This window comes from Schistocerca piceifrons, chromosome 9, assembly GCF_021461385.2.
Source record: "Schistocerca piceifrons isolate TAMUIC-IGC-003096 chromosome 9, iqSchPice1.1, whole genome shotgun sequence".
In the NCBI taxonomy this organism is placed as follows: Eukaryota; Metazoa; Arthropoda; class Insecta; order Orthoptera; family Acrididae; genus Schistocerca; species Schistocerca piceifrons.
In genome coordinates, this window is record NC_060146.1 from 65,381,174 (window position 1) to 65,401,642 (window position 20,469).

Here is a 20,469-nt window from a genome sequence, read left to right on the forward strand (position 1 = left end):
TTCTCTGTTAACTTGCAGACTGGTCTAATTATTTTTAAATCATTATTAGTACCTTCCCTGGTCAAAGTGCCAGTACGTTTTTTGGACATATTCAGTACTTAGAATGGTGACTTGGCGACGTTCCCGGTTTCCACACAATTACACGTGCATCCTATTCCTGTCCTACCAGCTGCTACCTACGCCTGACTCACACGTGTTTCGTTTGCGCCAACAGAGGTCACTTAAGCAATTACCGTTAAATGGGGCGAATCTCGCTTCTTGAGTGAAGTTGATTAATTTATACTAAATAACTACACATTCGTGAAAACAATTCTTTTATTTTACTAATTATATTAACTGTTCGAACGTTTTCAATTTGTGACTGTGGCTGCTTGTAGAGACGCTAACCTCTATCTGAATGCTAAACGTTTTCGGAAGGACTGGTTTATTAACTTTTCTTATGACCTATTACTTTCATTCGTGTGACTGCTACACAGCAATATTTGTGTCTAAGTCTTACGTATGTCGCGCATTGACCCTTCGCAGCAACCACTAGAGAGATGACGAAAGTTAATATTATAGGGTATGGTGGGGTAAATCCGAACTAGTAATTTCTGGTGGCTATAAAACGCTTCTCCGAGGTCAGATCTTAACGTTATATATGTTAAATTATAGGTAATATAAAGGAGCAACCTTTTGCAAAATATTTTTGTTAGAGCATCCATATTTTAAGAAACGTCCATTTTTGCCTTTTGCAAAAATGGTGTGGTAAATCCGACCCCCTATTTGTTTGGCTGATTTTGCAAAGAGATAGCAACTGCTTGGCGAATATTGTTTTAATTGCGTTTTGTCGTTTTTCGTTTGTAATTTCGTACTATTTTCCTAAAAATAATCAAAAATTCACTTTGTTTACATAAATAAATAATTCCATACACATAAACGATAAAAAATAGGCGGTCGGATTTACCCCACCATTTAGCGGTCGGATTTACCCCACCATGCCATTTTTCATTTAACCCACATAGAAACAATTTACTCGAAATTTCCAACAAAAACGATACAGACACTGAATATGTCACTAAATGCACTAAAAAAACCACTTACCGTTTGTTTTGCTATCGTTTTATTTAATAAGGTAAATCTAGTGATACAATTTCACACAAATATTAAATTGAAACAGTCCGAAACACACTTGTCTTTTGAGTGTCTAAATGTCAAATGCAGCAAAGCTGTCAAAGTGACATTTTCGGTATTTTGGAATGCTCTATACGGTAACACCAACGCGAAATCGCTCAGCTTTGCCGTTTTTCACCAATATAGGGCGGTCGGGTTTACCCACCGGTCGGATTTACCCCACCTTACCCAACTTACTTATTTATAAACACATAAATAAAACTTTGCAAATGCTTGGTGGAATCGAAGTGAAGCTGACTGTCTTTTCCCCAGCGGTTGTTATGTGAGCATACATTCTTGTATGCGGCAAGAATATGACGCAATGAAGACAGCAACAATGTGACATGGCAGATGCAGCAACGATTGTCTACACCAGCCTAGTGGCGGAGTGAGGAAGTCATTGTTGCAAGTGTCTGTATTTTAACTCATGAACTTCTCACATTGATCGCAGTTCTGTTTGTTGAATAAATTCTGAAATCGTAAGTGTTGTCATTGTTAAAATGCGTCATGTGTACAAATGTAAATCGGGTGAATTGAAGAATAAATTTTAAATGGAAGAATAAGCGTTAACAAGGCAAGCCGAATGTATAAAATTTGCAAACGAGTCCTGAGGAACAGGATCATGATAAAAACAGAAAGTGAGCAGCCTGTTTTTAGTGCTAAAAGCTGTGTGCTTATTTAAAATTTCATAAAGCAAATTTGTGATTGATCTTTTATCTTTCGTAATGACTTTTCCTTTGTGTGTCACTCTTTAATCAGTATTTAAATTTAGTTATTATACCAGATTTATTTTTCCGTTGTTGATCAATTTTCAGAACAATTAGAGTCACCGAGATTCATAAACAATCCAAAATTATCACAAAACGGGTAATCAATCAACTTCACCTCCAGGTGCGGTGAGGTTGACCGACGCAATTTCTTCACTTCTTTTCTAATTTTTATTTTACGATCTATTTGAACAAAAAGTAATAAATACCAAAAATTTAGGACTACAGCTGCTCTGAAAGAAAAACCAATAGATTTATTTTAGTGGTTTCTGAACTATGGTGAACTTCATCACATTTGACAGTACAGAAGTCTGCCACAAACCGACTTAGAACACTCCGCCCAGTAGAACGTTCATTTTATGGTCTCCCTGTTGTATGTGTATCATATACGATGCAAACAATGTTGGATATAAAATTAGTGCATCTATTTAATTTTCACTGAAATATATTCACATGTACGCAAGGGAACGCTTAATATAACAACAAGTGTAGCATGTTGCTGTGGAGTAACTTTCTTTCATACTAACGAGCATATGATTAACGAATTATACGACTAACATTTAACAGATTCTAAGTTGGTGAAGGCAGCCTGTTAGTTGGATGTATTCCAGTCTCTGTCTTATTCTACAGTTTTTGCCCTCTTCAACTCCCTCTAGTACCATGGAAGTTATTCTCGGAAGTCTTAACACATATCCTAACATGCTATCCCTTCTTCTTGTCAATGTTTCCCACATATTCCTTTCGTCGACGATTGTGTGGAGAACCTCCTCATTCCTTACATCAATTCACGTAATTTTTAACTTTCTTCTGTAGACCACATCACTTTAGTATTCCGGTTTTCCCACAGTCTACGATTCCTTACCATAGAATGGTGTGATACAAACGTACATTCTCAAACATTTCTTCCTCAAATTAAGGCGCATGTGTCATACAAGTAGACTTTTCTTGTCCTCTTTGACTGTGGTAGTCTGCTTTTTATGGCCTCTGTTTTGTCCACCTTAGGTAATTTTTCTCCCAAGGAAGCAAAATTTCTTGAAATCTTCTGCACTCCACTTTTGATGTGGAAGCTTCTGAGACGCCCTGCTAAACCCGCAGGACAGGATAGATAGTTTAAGTTGTGGAAAGGGGCCAAAATAAGCGACTGTCAGTTACACTCGAACATACAACCTTTTATTTGATCAAATATTACAAGATCCAAGGAAAATTAAAAAAAAAATGAAACACCGCTTTAGTTTTGGAACTTAATTAGCAGCTGAATGCGCCATACAATTCCATGCTTTAAGGGCAAGACCACTTGATGTTAAAAACAGCTGAAAGCCAACAACTTAAAAGCTCAACCAAAATCAGAGATTTAAAAGGGAAAGCCTTATCGTAAAGCAGTTCCTTAATTAGGCTGAAGGCCCAAAGAATCAGACACTTTAAGAGCAAACAAATTCAAAATCGGCTGAAGGGCCAACACTTAAGACTCAATAACATTAATTTTAAAAATGCCAAAGGCTTTACGTAAAACAGTTCTTAAATTATGCTTAAGGCCCAAACTGTCTGACAGCTTAAGAACAGAACAACTTCAAAATCGGATGAAGACCCAAAGAGTCTGACACTTTAAGAGCAAAACAACTTGAATTCTAATTAATTGTAATTAAAGCAATGGTGTTTGATATCTATCGATCTTCTCCACTTATAAATATTGCGACTGCACCACTCGATAATGCGATGACTCTCTTGATCTGAAATGATAACCAAAAGTCCTTTGGGTGTTGGACAGAGACTTTTCAGTTTACGCGAACTTTCTGACTGTAGTTTTTATGCCCGGTTTGAGAATGGGTATTCAAATGTTGAAAATATAATGTCTTGTTTCATCAACCAATCAGCCAAGCAGATGTGACATCATGATTTTTGCGAGGATATTGAGTTGTTAATTATTATACCGTCGTCAAGGCGTCGATACGTCGCTTATTCAACAACTACTCGACGTAATTCCAGAGACAACATACACTCGAGCAATGTTCAGAATGCTGTTTACAGTGTCATTTGTCACTAAATAACTTTTCACTTTTATATTATCCGAGCACTCCATCATCAGGCCACAAGTGGCCCATCGGAACCATCCGACCGCCGTGTCATCCTTAGCTGAGAATGAGGATAGGAGGGGCGTATGATCAGCACACCGCTCTCCCGCTCGTTATGATGGTTTTCGGTGACCGGAGCCGCTACTATTCGGTCGAGTAGATCCTCAATTAGCATCACGAGGCTGTGCACCCAGAAAAATGGTAACAGCGCATGGCCGCCCGGATGGTCACCCATCCAAGTGCCGCCCACGCCCGCCAGAGCTCAACTTCAGTGATCAGACGGGAACCGGTCTATCCACTGCGGCAAGGCCGTTGCCCATATTACCCGAAGAATCAGTTAATTATCCACAAATACACTTTTAATGTCTATTAAATGATGTATGCAACATGAAGAATTAAAGTTGAATAAAGTTTATCGTTCTTCGTAATTATTTGTCCCTACATTTATTTATTTATTTATGCATTTTACCTGGAAAGATTAGGGCCTTCAGGGCCTCTCTTACACCTAACCAGGCATACTCAAATTGATCGAATTTTAGTTTGTACAGAACACTAAGGACATATAACGTGGTATACAGTATTAATGTTAAAGAAGAAAAAATAGAGATTATAACAGTAGTACAATGATAATTATAACAATCAAAAAACAATTATAACAATCAAGAATAATAATAATAGTAATGACTATGTATATGAAAGTAAACATATTTTTCTTTTATGAATGTCAGTCCTATTGCTAGTTAGGAATTTTCTTGCAGCTTGTCAGTTATTCTCATCGAGCAGAGACATAAGACGGTAGAATGGGGTGAAAGAGATATAGAAGAGGTAGGTAGGTTAGAGGAAGAGAAATAGAATGGTAAAATTCGAAGCTATGATGGAGAGGAGAAAGAAAGAGATGTGGGGGGGGGGGGGGGGGCACAACAATGGTGGCTACACCGTCCCTAATATGTAAGTCTTGAGTTCCCTCTTGAATGTTGAGTGGTTTTGGATAAGACGCAGATCACAGGGGAGCGCGTTCCATAGTCGTATGGCTGAGATGGAGAATGACACGGAGAAAGATTTTGTGTTATGTAAAGGTACAGCCAAGATGCTAGACGTATCCGATCTGGTATTGCGGTTGTGGAATGATGATAGGTGTTTAATATGAGAAGATAAGTATTGGGGGCACCAGTGGCTAAGAAATCGACGAAGTAAGCACATCGTGTGGAGATCGCGTGCCTTATGTGGGCGTATCCAACCTAGCTGGGAGTATGAAGGACTGATATGAGAATACAACCGTATATTGCACGCGTATCTAACGCAAGCATTCATCACTAGCTCGAGGCATCTCGAATTTTCACTATTTGTGCCGTGTTGAACCACATCACAGTAGTAAAGATTAGGCAAGACTAACGTTTGGACTAATTTTTGTTTAACTTGGGTTGGAAATATTTTTCTAAATTTTTGGATTGCACGTAGGGAGGAGAGCGATTTCCGGCAAGCCGTGACATTGAGCACACACACCGATTTTTCATTCAGGGAACTGCGTCTGCTAGCATCGGCAATTCTGACTTTGATGATAGTTTCTCACAACACGGCGCAGTTGTAAGTTCTTCGTGATTGCGGTTATCTTTTGCCTACTCAAGCCTAATAATTGAGTTTACGTCTGCGATCAGTCTCTTTCTGTGTCCTTTGATGTTCGTGACTATTAAGTATCATGAAGGCTAAGTCCCTTCACACATCAGCAATCAAACGAGTTATTTTTCTGTCACATATATCAACTATCCCGTTATACGTCTAAAAGGTAAAGATGATTTTACTTCAGTCCTACTTCTGACTAAAACTTCCAACCGTAAAACTTTTAAACTTCAGATCGATTTTAAAAGAATCTAGTTGCGCTTAACATGCGTACTGCTATTGCAAGAGTACAAGAGAGATGTGATGTTAACATCTCCATTGCCGTGGTTCTTTGTAGTCACAGCGAACTTACAGCTCGATGCGGCTACAGCTCTCTTCTAGGATAAATGTTATCTTTGGTCAATTTATGGTCTGGGCTTTAAACTTAGTAAATAATAATTTTCTGAATTCTTCCCTTAAAGTTTCTGTTTCGTATCACATGGTATTCTTTCATTCAGTCCTTTCTTTATGATAAGCGTTAGCACTTACGTAACATTCTTGTTAATCAAACTATCAAGAGTGCAAATTTTGTTGTCAGTAGCTGTCTTCACTGTCAGGATGACTGATTTTTCTATTTCTTTTTGCAACAAAGGGTGTTTATTATCGGTTCTAAAATTGGGATGTTACTTCGGCTGCCTAACTTCCCCACGTGGGAACTCCCAACCGTCAATGACATACGACATTTCCAGCTCGACAAAGCAAGTTACCATGTCTTCACTTCTCTTCGCTCTTGCTTCTTTTATCAAGTGCAACGTCACAACAAGCTACCTGGTGCCTTTACCTTTCCAAAAAAACAAAATAATCACAACAAAAAGCTCCTGGCATTGCAAGAAAACTTTCACATACAAAGAGCCATTGCAATGGAAAAGAAGGTACTCAATGACCAAATCCATATAAACAATAACCAATAACTCCCAGGTCATGCTAGCCACCAAAACAATAACAAAGCGAAATGTAACAAGGATAAATAATTAATGAATCTCCTTCCCCTCTTCTCTCTCTCCCTCTATCCCTTTCTCTCTCTCTCTTCCACCCTCTCACCACCCCCCCCTCCCCAACTCACCCAGACACATGAATTCATATATGGTGAGTGTTCATCGGAGATGGGGGTATCATCTGGAGTGCCCCAGGGAAGTGTGGTAGGTCCGTTGTTGTTTTCTATCTACATAAATGATCTTTTGGATAGGATGGATACCAATGTGCGGCTGTTTGCAGATGATGCTGTAGTGTACGGGAAGGTGTCGTCGTTGAGAGACTGTAGGAGGATATTGTGGGTGTTACGGTATTCAGCCTAGCAGCAACTGTCTTGTGGTCGCTAATCCCGGTATTCGTCACGATACTCACTATTTGTCCAGGATTATTTGTTGCTAAGAGGTCAAGTATGCTATCGCAACCATTTACGCTCATGAACTAATTGTCCAAAATATTTTGGACAGGTAAGGAAAACTGCTGGTGAATCCTGTTGATGCCTTGGGCAGATGGAGGGAATATTTTGAAGAGTTGCTCAATGTAGGTGAAAATACGATCAATGTTTCAGATTTCGGTGTACAATGGGATAGGAATGATAATGGAAATAGGATCACATTTGAGGAAGTGGAGAAAATGGTCAGTAGATTGCAGTGCATTAAAGCGGCTGAGGTGGATGAAATTAAGTCGGAACTCATCAAATACAGTGGAATGTCAGGTCTTAAATGGTTACACAGGATAATTGAAATGGCGTGGGAGTCGGGACAGATTCCATCAGACTGGACCAAAGCAGTAATCACACCAATCTTTAAACACGGAAACAGAAAAGATTGTAACAACTACAGAAGTATCTCTTTAATCAGCGTTGTGGGTAGAATCTTCTCAGGTATTGTTGAGAGGAAAGTGCGAGTATTAGTTGAGGACAAATTAGATGAAAATCAGTGTAGGTTTAGGCCTCTTAGAGGTTGTCAGGACCAGATCTTTAGCTTACGACAAATAATGGAGAAGTATTACGAGTGGAACAGGGAATTGTATCTATGCTTTGTAGCTCTAGAAAAGGCATATGACCGGTTTCCGAGGAGGAAGTTATTGTCTGTTCCACGAGATTATGGAATAGGAGGCAAACTTTTGCAAGCAATTATAGGTCTTTACATACATAGTCAGGCAGCAGTTAGAGTTGACGGTAAATTGAGTTCATGGTTCAGAGTAGTTTCAGGAGTAAGACAAGGCTGCAACCTGTCTCCACTGTTGTTCATATTATTTATGGATCATATGTTGAAAACAATAGACTGGCTGAGTGAGATTAAGATATGTGAACACAAAATAAGCAGTCTCGCATATGCGGATGACTTAGTTGTGATGGCAGATACGATTGAAAGTTTGCAAAGTAATATTTCAGAGCTAGATCAGAAATGTAAGGACTATGGTATGAAGATTAACATCTCCAAAACGAAAGTAATGTCAGTGGGAAAGAGATATAAACGGACTGAGTGCCAAATAGGAGGAACAAAGTTAGAACAGGTGGACGGTTTCACGTACTTAGGGTGCATATTCTCACAGGATGGCAACATAGTGAAAGAACTGGAAGCAAGGTGTAGCAAAGCTAATGCAGTGAGTGCTCAGCTACGATCTACTCTCTTCTGCAAGAAGGAAGTCAGTACCAAGACTAAGTTATCTGTGCACCGTTCAATCTTTCAAATGGCTCTAAGCACTATGGGACTTAACTTCTGAGGTCATCAGTCTCCTAGAACTTAGAACTACTTAAACCTAACTAATCTAAGGACATCACAAATATCCATGCCCGAGGCAGGATTCGAACCTGCGACCGTAGCGGTCGCGCGGTTTCAATCTTTCGACCAGCTTTGTTGTATGGGAGCGAAAGCTGGGTGGATTCAGGTTACCTTATCAATAAGGTTGAGGTTACAGATATGAAAGTAGCTAGGATGATTGCAGTTACTAGTAGATGGGAACAATGGCAGGAGTGTGTCCACAATGAGGAAATCAAAGAATAACTGGGAATGAGCTCTATAGGTGTAGCAGTCAGGGGAAACAGGCTTAGATGGTGGGGTCATGTTACACGCATGGGAGAAGCAAGTTTACCCAAGAGACTCATGGGTTCAGCAGTAGAGGGTAGGAGAAGTCGGGGTAGACCAAGGAGAAGGTACCTGGACTCGGTTAAGAATGATTTTGAAGTAATAGGCTTAACGTCAGAAGAGGCACCAATGTTAGCACTGAATAGGGGATCATGGAGGAATTTTATAAGGGGGACTATGCTCCAGACTGAACGCTGAAAGGTATAATCAGTCTTAAATAATGATGATGATGACGAATTTCCTGAAAGCATTTTTGGCCAGGAAAGCAGCTCTATATGCGACAAATTCAGCGATATAGTGGACCGAACAAGACTGATATAGAAAGCATAAATACATTGAATGTTTGGATTTTTTGTGCTGGTGTTGTGGTTGTGTTTTAATGACGCAATGTTTTTTCCTGTCAATTGGCAGCGCTGAGGCAAGCGATACGGTACGTGATGTTTACGCTGCTCTTAGCGGAAAACTGCGTCGTCATCGGTTGCGTGTTGCCCTCTGGAGGAGTTGACTGCTGTGCAGAGGAACCACGCTCCACATAGATCAGGTTTGTTGTGAGTCTAAATGAGTTAAGCCCTAACTCTGTCGGCACACGTTTCCGTGGAGGGCGGCGTAAACTTCCGGACGTCGCGTCATCCAAACTGCCGCAACAAAAGCCCAAAAAAATCACAATACTTTCTATGTCTTTCTGCTCTCCAGTTTCTTGTGAGGCGTGCAAGAGTTACATCACAGATTTGTCTCATACGAATGTGCTATTCTGCCCTTGAACTGTGTAAGGAGTGTGTCAGAACTCACCACCACATTGATTAAATATTACATTGAGTATCCAAAATAATATAGCCACTTACATAGTGTAAGATTCTGCGATTCTCTATGGAAATAAATAAACACTCTGATATGGATAGTAGCAATCTGAGGGCGAAAACATAGAGTAAATATCTCTGGAGTGAGCATTCACATGCGCAGAACAGATTTTGTGTTGTCAATATACATTGCCGGCCTGGTCACGTGATCTCTATACATCGTGTGTTTGTCGGTATAGCGCCCTGTATATTTAGAATGTCACACCATCCCTAGTACAGACGGATTCTTTCCGTACGTCTCGTGGATTATTTATATGTGTTGCGCAGACATTTTAACAGTATCCATTTGATACCGGGAATAAACCAGGTACGTAACTTTTAAGGGCAAGTGATATTACATTCTGCTTCTACTCGATTTTTGGTAGTTTTCGCTATGATACGGCACTTTTTAGTATTACAGAGCCTGACGTACATTTTTGCAGTGATAGTCGTTTTTGCGACCTAAAGCACAATTTTTCTTACTGGTGGCACTTTCAGGTATTTATTTAACGCATTTTAAGTACTTGCTCCCAGTTTATTAAATAAATAGTAGACTGAGTTATGTAAATACATAATCGACAAGTCAATGATAAATGCATGGAGGATAGTATTTACTGAAACAACTAACCTTTCCCTTTCCTGTTCCACTAGCAAATTTACGAGAGGAAGCGATTGTTTGTAAGCTTTTGTACGAGCCGTAATATCTGTTTTATAGTCATAAAATCGTAGAAAAATTGGTCTACAGTCTCAAGCCTTAATTATATGGCGTCTCGAAATTTTTAAACATATACAGTGTCGCTTACTAATATGATAACTATAATTAGAGCTACATGGTATGTACTTATGAAAAGTTACTATCCCTCCTTTCACATATTTTTCTTTGCATCCGTAGCAACAACAGTAATTCACCCTCGCTATTACACTATCAACAAACGGTGAAACACAACAAAAACTCTTGATATTATAAACTTCAAACGCTGCAGAAAGCACACACGCACAGTGAAGTCCCGAAAACACGTGACAATCCTGGTTTAATGTTGACAACATGCGCAGAACGCAATGCTCACTCCAGAGATATTAACTCTATGGGCGAAACATAGGAGCGCGATCCTAAGCATTGTTGTGAGACGAGGTCCGTCTGCGAGAGTAATATTTCAGTAGTGTTGGTGGGAAGTTCGGAGACTGAAGACGTCTCATGCTGCCCTCACGTCGGTGTTGGCAGGTCTTACCACACTCAAGGCCAGATTTCATTCATATAGGCAGGAGGGGTTTAAATGGCTTAACTACGCTTCAAAGATGGAATTCAAGGTAGAATTCGCAAGCATAGCGTAAAGCGCAATTTCAGGATTAGGCTCGTGATTGTTAGTCCGAGTATGCAATAATCCCATGTTTTGCTTGTCAGTTAAAGAAGCCTCCTTATCCTCAAAATAATAACAGTAATTATTGTCCACATCTAATTCATAAATATGCTGTGGTTATTAAATGTTAATGTATTTTTGAAACTGAAATAATTTTTAATCTAGCACTCAGCCATTATTGATACAAGTTCATTGTCAGGCATTTCGCCATTATTAATACTTGTCAGACTATTATCGGTCATGATGATTTCTGAAATCCCCTCTTACAAGTTATCTAGTAGTTAACCGGACCCAAGCAAACTCCTTTTTTGTAAATTCATTCTTAGTAAGAATAAGCTTTAGCCGCTGCTGCTGCATGCTGCTGCGAATTGCTGTAAACCACTTGGAAAAAGGCAGTCATCTAAAGAGGTGAGTGCAAAACGTAGGGCCAAAACAGAGGCACTGACACACCACAACGTGTCATGTACTCTATGCCAGTAAATTCCGATCGATAAGCCAGCTTATGTATCACTAGCAAATTCTTATTCAAATACGCAGTCAGATAGCGTAGATATTCACTGTTACAGGTCCATTCGTTCCTTTAGTTTTTCATACTCAAATACGCAGTCAGATCGCTTATCCAAATATTAGTTTTAAGTTTTTCGTGTAACGATCTATTGAGGGCTTAAATGACAGTGAATCTGACACTCATACAACACGCACACAATGTTATGCAGGTTAGATTCCGATTACTAATAGCCAATGCTTTTGTTCTAAAAAAAGTTTGAGGGTACTCTGACATTGGATATAATGCAGCGAAAATTACTTATAACTGAAGCATGAGATACCACCCGTCTGCTTTTAGCCATGACGTCATCAACATCATCATGGTAGCGGGACCGTAGAGACATTTATCGGTAGTTGGCCTTTGAGCTTACGCACATCCGTTTAGCACTACCATCGCCCACTATCAGCGGGCGAGGGCACTACATGCTTGTCGAACTGGCTGCCAGCGATTCAGTTGTCGAGAACGGTTGCCGCAGCTTCGGAACGCTTGGAACAGTCAATGGCATCGCTTTTCCCATCAAAAACTGCACTGGTATCGTTCGTATTGCAAATACCAACACGAAAAAATGAAATAAAAAATTTACGCCCGTGAAATAATCTTTGGCACTCTTCCAAGTTCTCAACATCGTAAAAAAATTACTTTGTCGACGATAAAGTCTAGGGTTGCGCATCCCCCAGCGTTCCCCCAGAACAACAGCACTGCTAATAGCTCAGGTTGCTTATCGAGTCCATTTTCACAGACGAACATAGGTCTTGTTTGTTGCAGGTACGTTACAACTGTAGTTCCAGAAAAAAAATCGCTAGGTGCGAACAAAACTCGAAGACTGAGGGTTCCGCACAGACGGTTCATCCATTCCGGAAATTAGGTATCTTTACGATTTGTACTCATCATCGTCATTGACATTCGTAAGATAACGGTCCCAAGGATTCCAAGAGTTTCATTTCAAGTTTGAAGTAAGATAAAAAATGTCAAAAGAAATTTTTTGCCGTGTGCTACAATTACAAATTAATAATTTTCTGTGCATTTCCCTTTACTTGTACTGTGAAACATTGCTGCCTGCCAAATTCTATTATTCTAGACCAACGGGAATTACTATGTAGGTTTTGATGAGTGAGTTAGCAAGTATCAAAATACGTGACCTAAACGACCGTGTCTTTCGATTGCACTGACGTGGAAGCTTAACACTATTACATCGCCAAAATACTATAGACCTCAGTATGTGACAAAAATTTCAACTTGTTACGTCCACCCGTTGGTGAGAAAAAGGGAGCTTAACAGATGAAGGGACAGGCAGACAGACAATCAGATAACAAATCACAAAAAGAAGATTCTTTTTGTGTGGTATAATCACAAATTAACAATTTAGAATTTTTCTCCTTACTTATACTGTGAGATCTTTCTTCATGCAACTTTCATGATTCTAGTTCAACGGTAACAGCCCATTAAGTTTTGATGACTCATCTTGGGTATTAGTAAGCCACTTGACGCTGTAAAAAAGTAAAGCTTCTAATTCACTGTAGTCAAAAGATACGGGCACATATTTTGATATTCACAAACTCAGTCATCAAAGACAACCTTGTAGGTGCGCCAAACATAGCTGTGAGTAGTCATCTTGCGTATTAATAACCGCTTCAGCTGTATTTAGTCCTTCGTTATTAGATCATTGCCGATTTCGTGGAACTAAAAGCCACATCTTCAGGTGAACCTATGACTAAGACATGAGAGTGGAAAAGCTCAGTATCTTTTTACCCAACATTCGTTGTCAGAAAAAAACACTCGGCTGCGTCCCCTGTGCGCGATTCCGTATAGATCGGAGAAACGGACCCATCCTCTATATTGGACACCGGCTGTTTTCTTCTGTGACATACCGCCTTTTAGCGGTGTTTTGTTCTGACGTATAACGAATGTTGGGTAAAAAAAGTTCCGAGCTTTAATGTTTTAGTCATATGTTGAGCTGATATTGTGGCTTTTAGTGCAACGAAATCGGTAGTGATCCAATAACAACGGAGTAAATGCAGCTGAAGAGTTTTATTAATAGTCAAGATGACTACTCATGGCTGTGGTTGCCCTACCTATGAGGTTGTCTTTGAGGACTGTCTGTGAGTATCAAAATATGTGACACAAACGGCCGTATCTTTTGATTTCAGTGACTTAAAAGCTTTACTTTTTTACATTCCCAAGAGACATTAGACTTTCGTATGTGACATAAGTTTTATTTTGATACGTTTACCCATTCCTGAGAAAAATGGGGCTTAACCGACAGACGAACAGACACACAGGCAGACGGACAGATGACAAATGACAAAAAAATTTTTTTTTCGTGTGACGAAAATACAAATTCACAATTTTCGGGTCTTTTACTTTACTTGTGCAGTGAAACTTCGCTTCTTCCCAAACTTTATGATTCTACAAGACGAACTACCCTCTAAGTTTCGACGATCGAGTCTGCGAGCATCAAAATATTTATTTATTTTTTATTTACGTGTCAAGCTCCGTAATACCAAATTAAGGAGCAAATCTCCAAGGTCATGGAACGTGTCAGCACATGAAATTACAACATAAAAGTAATTACAGATAAAAATAAATACTTATGAACCCGAAAAAAGCCAGTCCATAAGTTTACGTAAACGCAATCAACAATACAACAAGAATCAGCTCTTGTTTCGATTTGAAAGCGCGTGGATTACTGCTAAGACTTCTGAATTCGAGTGGTAGCTTATTGAAAATGGATGCAGCAGTATATTGCACACCTTTGTACACAAGACTTAAGGAAGTCCGATCCAAATGTAGGTTTGATTCTGCCGAGTATTAACTAAGTGAAAGCTGCTTATTCTTGGGAATAAGCTAATATTGTTAACAGGAAATGACAATAAGGAATATATATATATATATATATATATATATATATATATATATATATATATATATATATATATTGAGAGGCCAATGTCAAAATACCCAGGCACGTGAACAGAGGTCGACAAGAGGTTAATGAACTTAACCAATTATTGCCTGAATCGCCCGTTTCTGAGCCAAAAATATCCTTTTAGAATGGGAAGAGTTATCCCAAAATATAAGACCATAAGACATAAGGGAATGAAAATAAGCAAAGTAGACTAATTTTCGTGTCGAACGATCACTCACTTCAGATACCGTTCGAATAGTAAAAATGGCAACATTAAGTCTTTGAACAAGATCCTGAACGTGGGCTTTCCACGACAGCTTACTATCTATCAAAACACCTAGAAATTGAACTGTTCAGTTTCACTAATCGTATGACCATTCTATGAAATTAAAACGTCAGGTTTCATTGAATTGTATTTTATAAACTGTAAAAACTGAGTCTTAAGCGTTAGTTTATTTTCTACAAGCCATGAACTGCATGCACTGTATGAAACCGAGCCAATCTTGCACACATCCTTAGCTACCACGGTAGTGTCATCAGTAAACAAAAATATTTTAGAGTTACTGATAAGACTAGAGGGCATATTATTTATAAGTGACATAAAAGCCAGTGTATTTTGATTGCACATCCCCAAGAGACCCAAGACCTTAGTATTTAACATAAATTTCAAGTTGATGCGTGTACACGTCCATGCGGAAAACGGTTTTGAGCAGTAGAACAAACAGACTGATCGGCATCCTTTAAGGGTTTCGTCTTACTTGAATGAAAACGTTTGACATTTTGCCCTGTAGATATTTTACTGCAAAATTTAGCTATACGTTTGAAGATTAATCCAGATGTTTTCTCCCCGTTCTGTATCGAACAATCTATTTATTTAAGTATAATATTTATGTCGTATTTTACTGCGCAGTTTCTAATTTTCTGTTGTTCCTACAATTACCTACGGCGCTTGATGTCTGGATAGAATCTTAACGTAATTGGTCAGCCATTAGTGCTTACGTATATAATAATGCTGTATATTATATAGCATGCTAGGAACTGGTGAACTGACTACAAATACACTCCTGGAAATGGAAAAAAGAACACATTGACACCGGTGTGTCAGACCCACCATACTTGCTCCGGACACTGCGAGAGGGCTGTACAAGCAATGATCACACGCACGGCACAGCGGACATACCAGGAACCGCGGTGTTGGCCGTCGAATGGCGCTAGCTGCGCAGCATTTGTGCACCGCCGCCGTCAGTGTCAGCCAGTTTGCCGTGGCATACGGAGCTCCATCGCAGTCTTTAACACTGGTAGCATGCCGCGACAGCGTGGACGTGAACCGTATGTGCAGTTGACGGACTTTGAGCGATGGCATATAGTGGGCATGCGGGAGGCCGGGTGGACGTACCGCCGAATTGCTCAACACGTGGGGCGTGAGGTCTCCACAGTACATCGATGTTGTCGCCAGTGGTCGGCGGAAGGTGCACGTGCCCGTCGACCTGGGACCAGACCGCAGCGACGCACGGATGCACGCCAAGACCGTAGGATCCTACGCAGTGCCGTAGGGGACCGCACCGCCACTTCCCAGCAAATTAGGGAGACTGTTGCTCCTGGGGTATCGGCGAGGACCATTCGCAACCGTCTCCATGAAGCTGGGCTACGGTCCCGCACACCGTTAGGCCGTCTTCCGCTCACGCTCCAACATCGTGCAGCCCGCCTCCAGTGGTGTCGCGACAGGCGTGAATGGAGGGACGAATGGAGACGTGTCGTCTTCAGCGATGAGAGTCGCTTCTGCCTTGGTGCCAATGATGGTCGTATGCGTGTTTGGCGCCGTGCAGGTGAGCGCCACAATCAGGACTGCATACGACCGAGGCACACAGGGCCAACACCCGGCATCATGGTGTGGGGAGCGATCTCCTACACTGGCCGTACACCACTGGTGATCGTCGAGGGGACACTGAATGGTGCACGGTACATCCAAACCGTCATCGAACCCATCGTTCTACCATTCCTAGACCGGCAAGGGAACTTGCTGTTCCAACAGGACAATGCACGTCCACATGTATCCCGTGCCACCCAACGTGCTCTAGAAGGTGTAAGTCAACTACCCTGGCCAGCAAGATCTCCGGATCTGTCCCCCATTGAGCATGTTTGGGACTGGATGAAGCGTCGTCTCACGCGGTCTGCACGTCCAGCACGAACGCTGGTCCAACTGAGGCGCCAGGTGGAAATGGCATGGAAAGCCGTTCCACAGGACTACATCCAGCATCACTACGATCGTCTCCATGGGAGAATAGCAGCCTGCATTGCTGCGAAAGGTGGATATACACTGTACTAGTGCCGACATTGTGCATGCTCTGTTGCCTGTGTCTATGTGCCTGTGGTTCTGTCAGTGTGATCATGTGATGTATCTGACCCCAGGAATGTGTCAATAACGTTTCCCCTTCCTGGGACAATGAATACACGGTGTTCTTATTTCAATTTCCAGGAGCGTAGAAGAGCAAACGAGAGGTTTGCGATATAGTACGCAACTACTTACTGACATAAAACATAATCGTACAAATAAAATAATTCTCAAAAAATATTACTAGTCTATTTAACAAATGCATTGCCTCCTGGCATAGTGAGCATATATTGGCATGACTTCGTGTACTTCACTACCCAGGCTCCTATTTTCTACTATAACCAACGTGCCCCATCTCCTGAGAGTTTAGGAATTTCTTTGTGGCTTATGGCATTTGAACTATGTGAACTACATTTATGATAACAACTGCAGTGCAAGCTATAATGCTTAAGACTTATGACATAGATCACAAAAGACATCAAAAAATACTTTTTGTATTACTTCTTGTTCCGTCACAGCTACAGTCGTAAAAATACTGTAGGCTACACAGACTGTCATAACTACAGTAGTTTTGCTAGTAGCCTTGGTCATTTAAGATGACACCTACATTAGATGTTTTGCATACCTATCAGGCGTCACCTCATCAGGAACGCAACCAGTGTCTTACTAGATTCCTCTAGAAACTGGAAGCAGTGAACCATCTACATACTGAATGCAAATATATGAAGGGCCATGTAACCTATGGAAAATTTTTGTTCTATATAGTTACCCTCCCGTCTGTTTCTTGAAAAGAAACAGTATTAACAGCAAAAGTGAATCTTTCAAAGTTAAGGTTTTATTCGAAAATTGTTCTAACATGAATAAAGAAAACAATACACATTTATTATACAGCGCTAGAAAACACCCAGAACGCCGGTATAACGGGAGTAGGATTCATCAATGAATGTCGTGAATAGGAAGATAGGGCAAAGAGTGAGTCATTGTGAACAGTTCAGTAATACAGTTATTCTCATGAGAAACGGCAGCAAACCAGTGATAACAATAATAGTTCAGGTATTCGTGCCGACTTCACAAGCAGAAGATGAAGACAAGTATAAGACGACATTGTAAAGGTAAAGCAGTATGTAAAGGAAAGTGATAATCTAATAATTAGGGTCGACTGTAACATTGTTACTGGGGAAGGAATAGACAGAACTATGGGAGGTTACGGGTTTCGTAGCAGCAATGAGAGAGCAGGACTAATTGAGTTCTGTAGTAAATTTCAGCTAGTGACAGCAAATACACTGTTGAAAGAAGAACAGGAGATATGTACTTGGAAAAGGAGACACGGGAAGATTCGAGATGGATTTCATATGGTCAGATAGAGATTCTAAAATGAGATACAGGATTTTAAAGCATACTCAACAGCAGATATACAGTCTAATCAGCATTTACTCGTAGTATTGATGAAGAGTAGGATTAAGAGCACCATCATGAAGAATCAACTCAGAATGAAGGAAGCACAGAAGAGCTGAGGAATTACTCTAAAGCTGTAGATACTGAATTAATAATACAGGAGGGAATTTAGCTGAAGACGAACAGTCATCTCTAAAAATGTGAATCACAGAATTCGGACAAACAAGTATAGGTACAAGGAAGCTAACTTCGAAGACCCCTGGGTAACAGAAGAAATCATTTTGTTGATAGGGCGGTAGGGAAGAAGGAAAATGTTCATGAAAAGAGAGTTATACAGCAATATGAGTCATTTCGGACTGAAATGAATAGGAAGATCAGGTAAGTGAAGGCAGAATGCCTGCAGGGACAAATGGGAGAAAAGGGAAAGAACTGATTCAACATATAGAAAAATGAAAATAGCTTTCGGTGCAATGAGTAGTAAAAGTGTCAATATTAAGCGTGCTAGAGGAATTTCACTGGTAAACACAGAAATGCTAGATTTCGCACCTGACTGCATTAAAAAGTGTTCCGACAGCCAGAACGCCTCCCCACAAAACACGTGAACAGAAAATGCAAAAACAAAAACTAAATATTGCATTAGCTGGCAGCGATTTCAGAACTGCAAACACCGAAAGCTACCGCAAACAATGGTCTCCATTTCATATAAATTCACTTTGTTACTAAAGTGCGCGTCATTTATGTTGGCGGCCGAGTTTAGGTTCGTTCTGCGCATCTGACGTCACAAAACACAGTCAGCCAATGAACAGAGAACGGCGTTGCCACATCTCGACTGCAGTGCAGAGCATGGACGAGTGTCTTCAGTTTTAGAAACGTTCAGTCATAAATAAAGTCATTGAACAAAAGTAATGTCTTGACAGCAGACTTTCTTTTATGGAAAGTTTGGAAAAAGCATTCTTTATACCAATTGCTTCATATTCTATTAATTAATTAAACCAAACAAGCAATAAGACCCCTAATTTAGGCGATAGCAACGAAAGGTGTTTGCATCACTCTCACGAACAGCTTTTTCGCAATAAAGAACAGCGGTAATTGTTTATTTCCTATTGTACTTCGCCGAAGCATGAGTAATTCATTGTTATACCAACAGTGTTTGTAAGTATTCTGCGTGACGTGTTATAGTCCTCATGGCGTTATATAGTCAGACTAGGTGTGTTAGCGTAACGGTTAAGGTGTTGGGCTACTACGCCAAAGGTTATGGGTTCAAATCTTGTGTGGTGCTTAATATTTTCATTATTTAAAAACAATATCGAAGTGCTTTACTTCACGAATTATATTCGTTTGAATGCAATTTTTTGAAATTTCTAGTGCTTTGTCTCTTCATTAACACTTTCGCTGCTGCAGACACGTGCTCGCCGCATTCCGCGCTGTGCGCGATTTTGTCATCACAGCACTGCTCGCCTGTGCAGACACATGGTGTTCCCACTGCTTTGACAAAAACCATTTGGCCCAAAAATTTGATTTTTACACGTCTTCTTGACTGATATCTTCCTCCCATAAATGACTTAATTTTGTTTCGATGTTCAACGCAGTTATTATGCAGCATTAAATGTAGTAAACCATTGCACGAAATTTTGAAGAGTGCAGGCGAGCAGTGCGGTGACAAAATCGCGCACAGCGCGGAAGGCAGGGAGCACGTCTTTGTAGCAGCGAAAGGGTTAATGCGGCTGTGGTGGCTTTACTTCATGAACTACGCGCTCCCTCCTAAACATAAGCTTGAGAACTATGCTATACTACGGCACTGCTTCTATCGGCGCGTGCGTCGTGTGCAACTGGCAACGCAGCAATCTCCCGCGTCTGGGCGGGCATGCGCGAGCCGCCAAGATAAAAGAATTGAACTATAACTGAGCCGTGGCGGCTCATATCGATAGTGCCACTCTGGTGGTTTATCTTTCCTGCCACGGTCAGGGCGGGTAAGCAGCGCCCTCTGAGGCCTGCGCCAGGAGTAACGAGGCGGGAGAGGGGGGGGGGGGGGGAGTGCTCCGGGACGTGATGAAAGACGGTTGTCGGGTTGACGCAGCGAGTGTGGGACCGTACCTATCGCACGGGGATTTCAAGTTCGCTCTGAACGGAAGGCGCCGTAGCAAGCAGCGGGAAGCGTCCGTCCTGTAATTTGTGTGAAGGAGTAACGATTTTTGCATTGGATGTCCCAGTGGTTCCCGAGAGTTGCGGTGGCTCCTTTCGGATAAGAGAATTGGTAAGAGCTTGAGTCTACGCTCTTTTCTGTAGGATGTTGCTGCCTGCCGTTATAAACGGGTGACAATCAGGCGCTTGTATTGACTATACGTGAACTAGTGATGTAAAATTACACTTGTGATTGAGTCTCACTTGTGCTG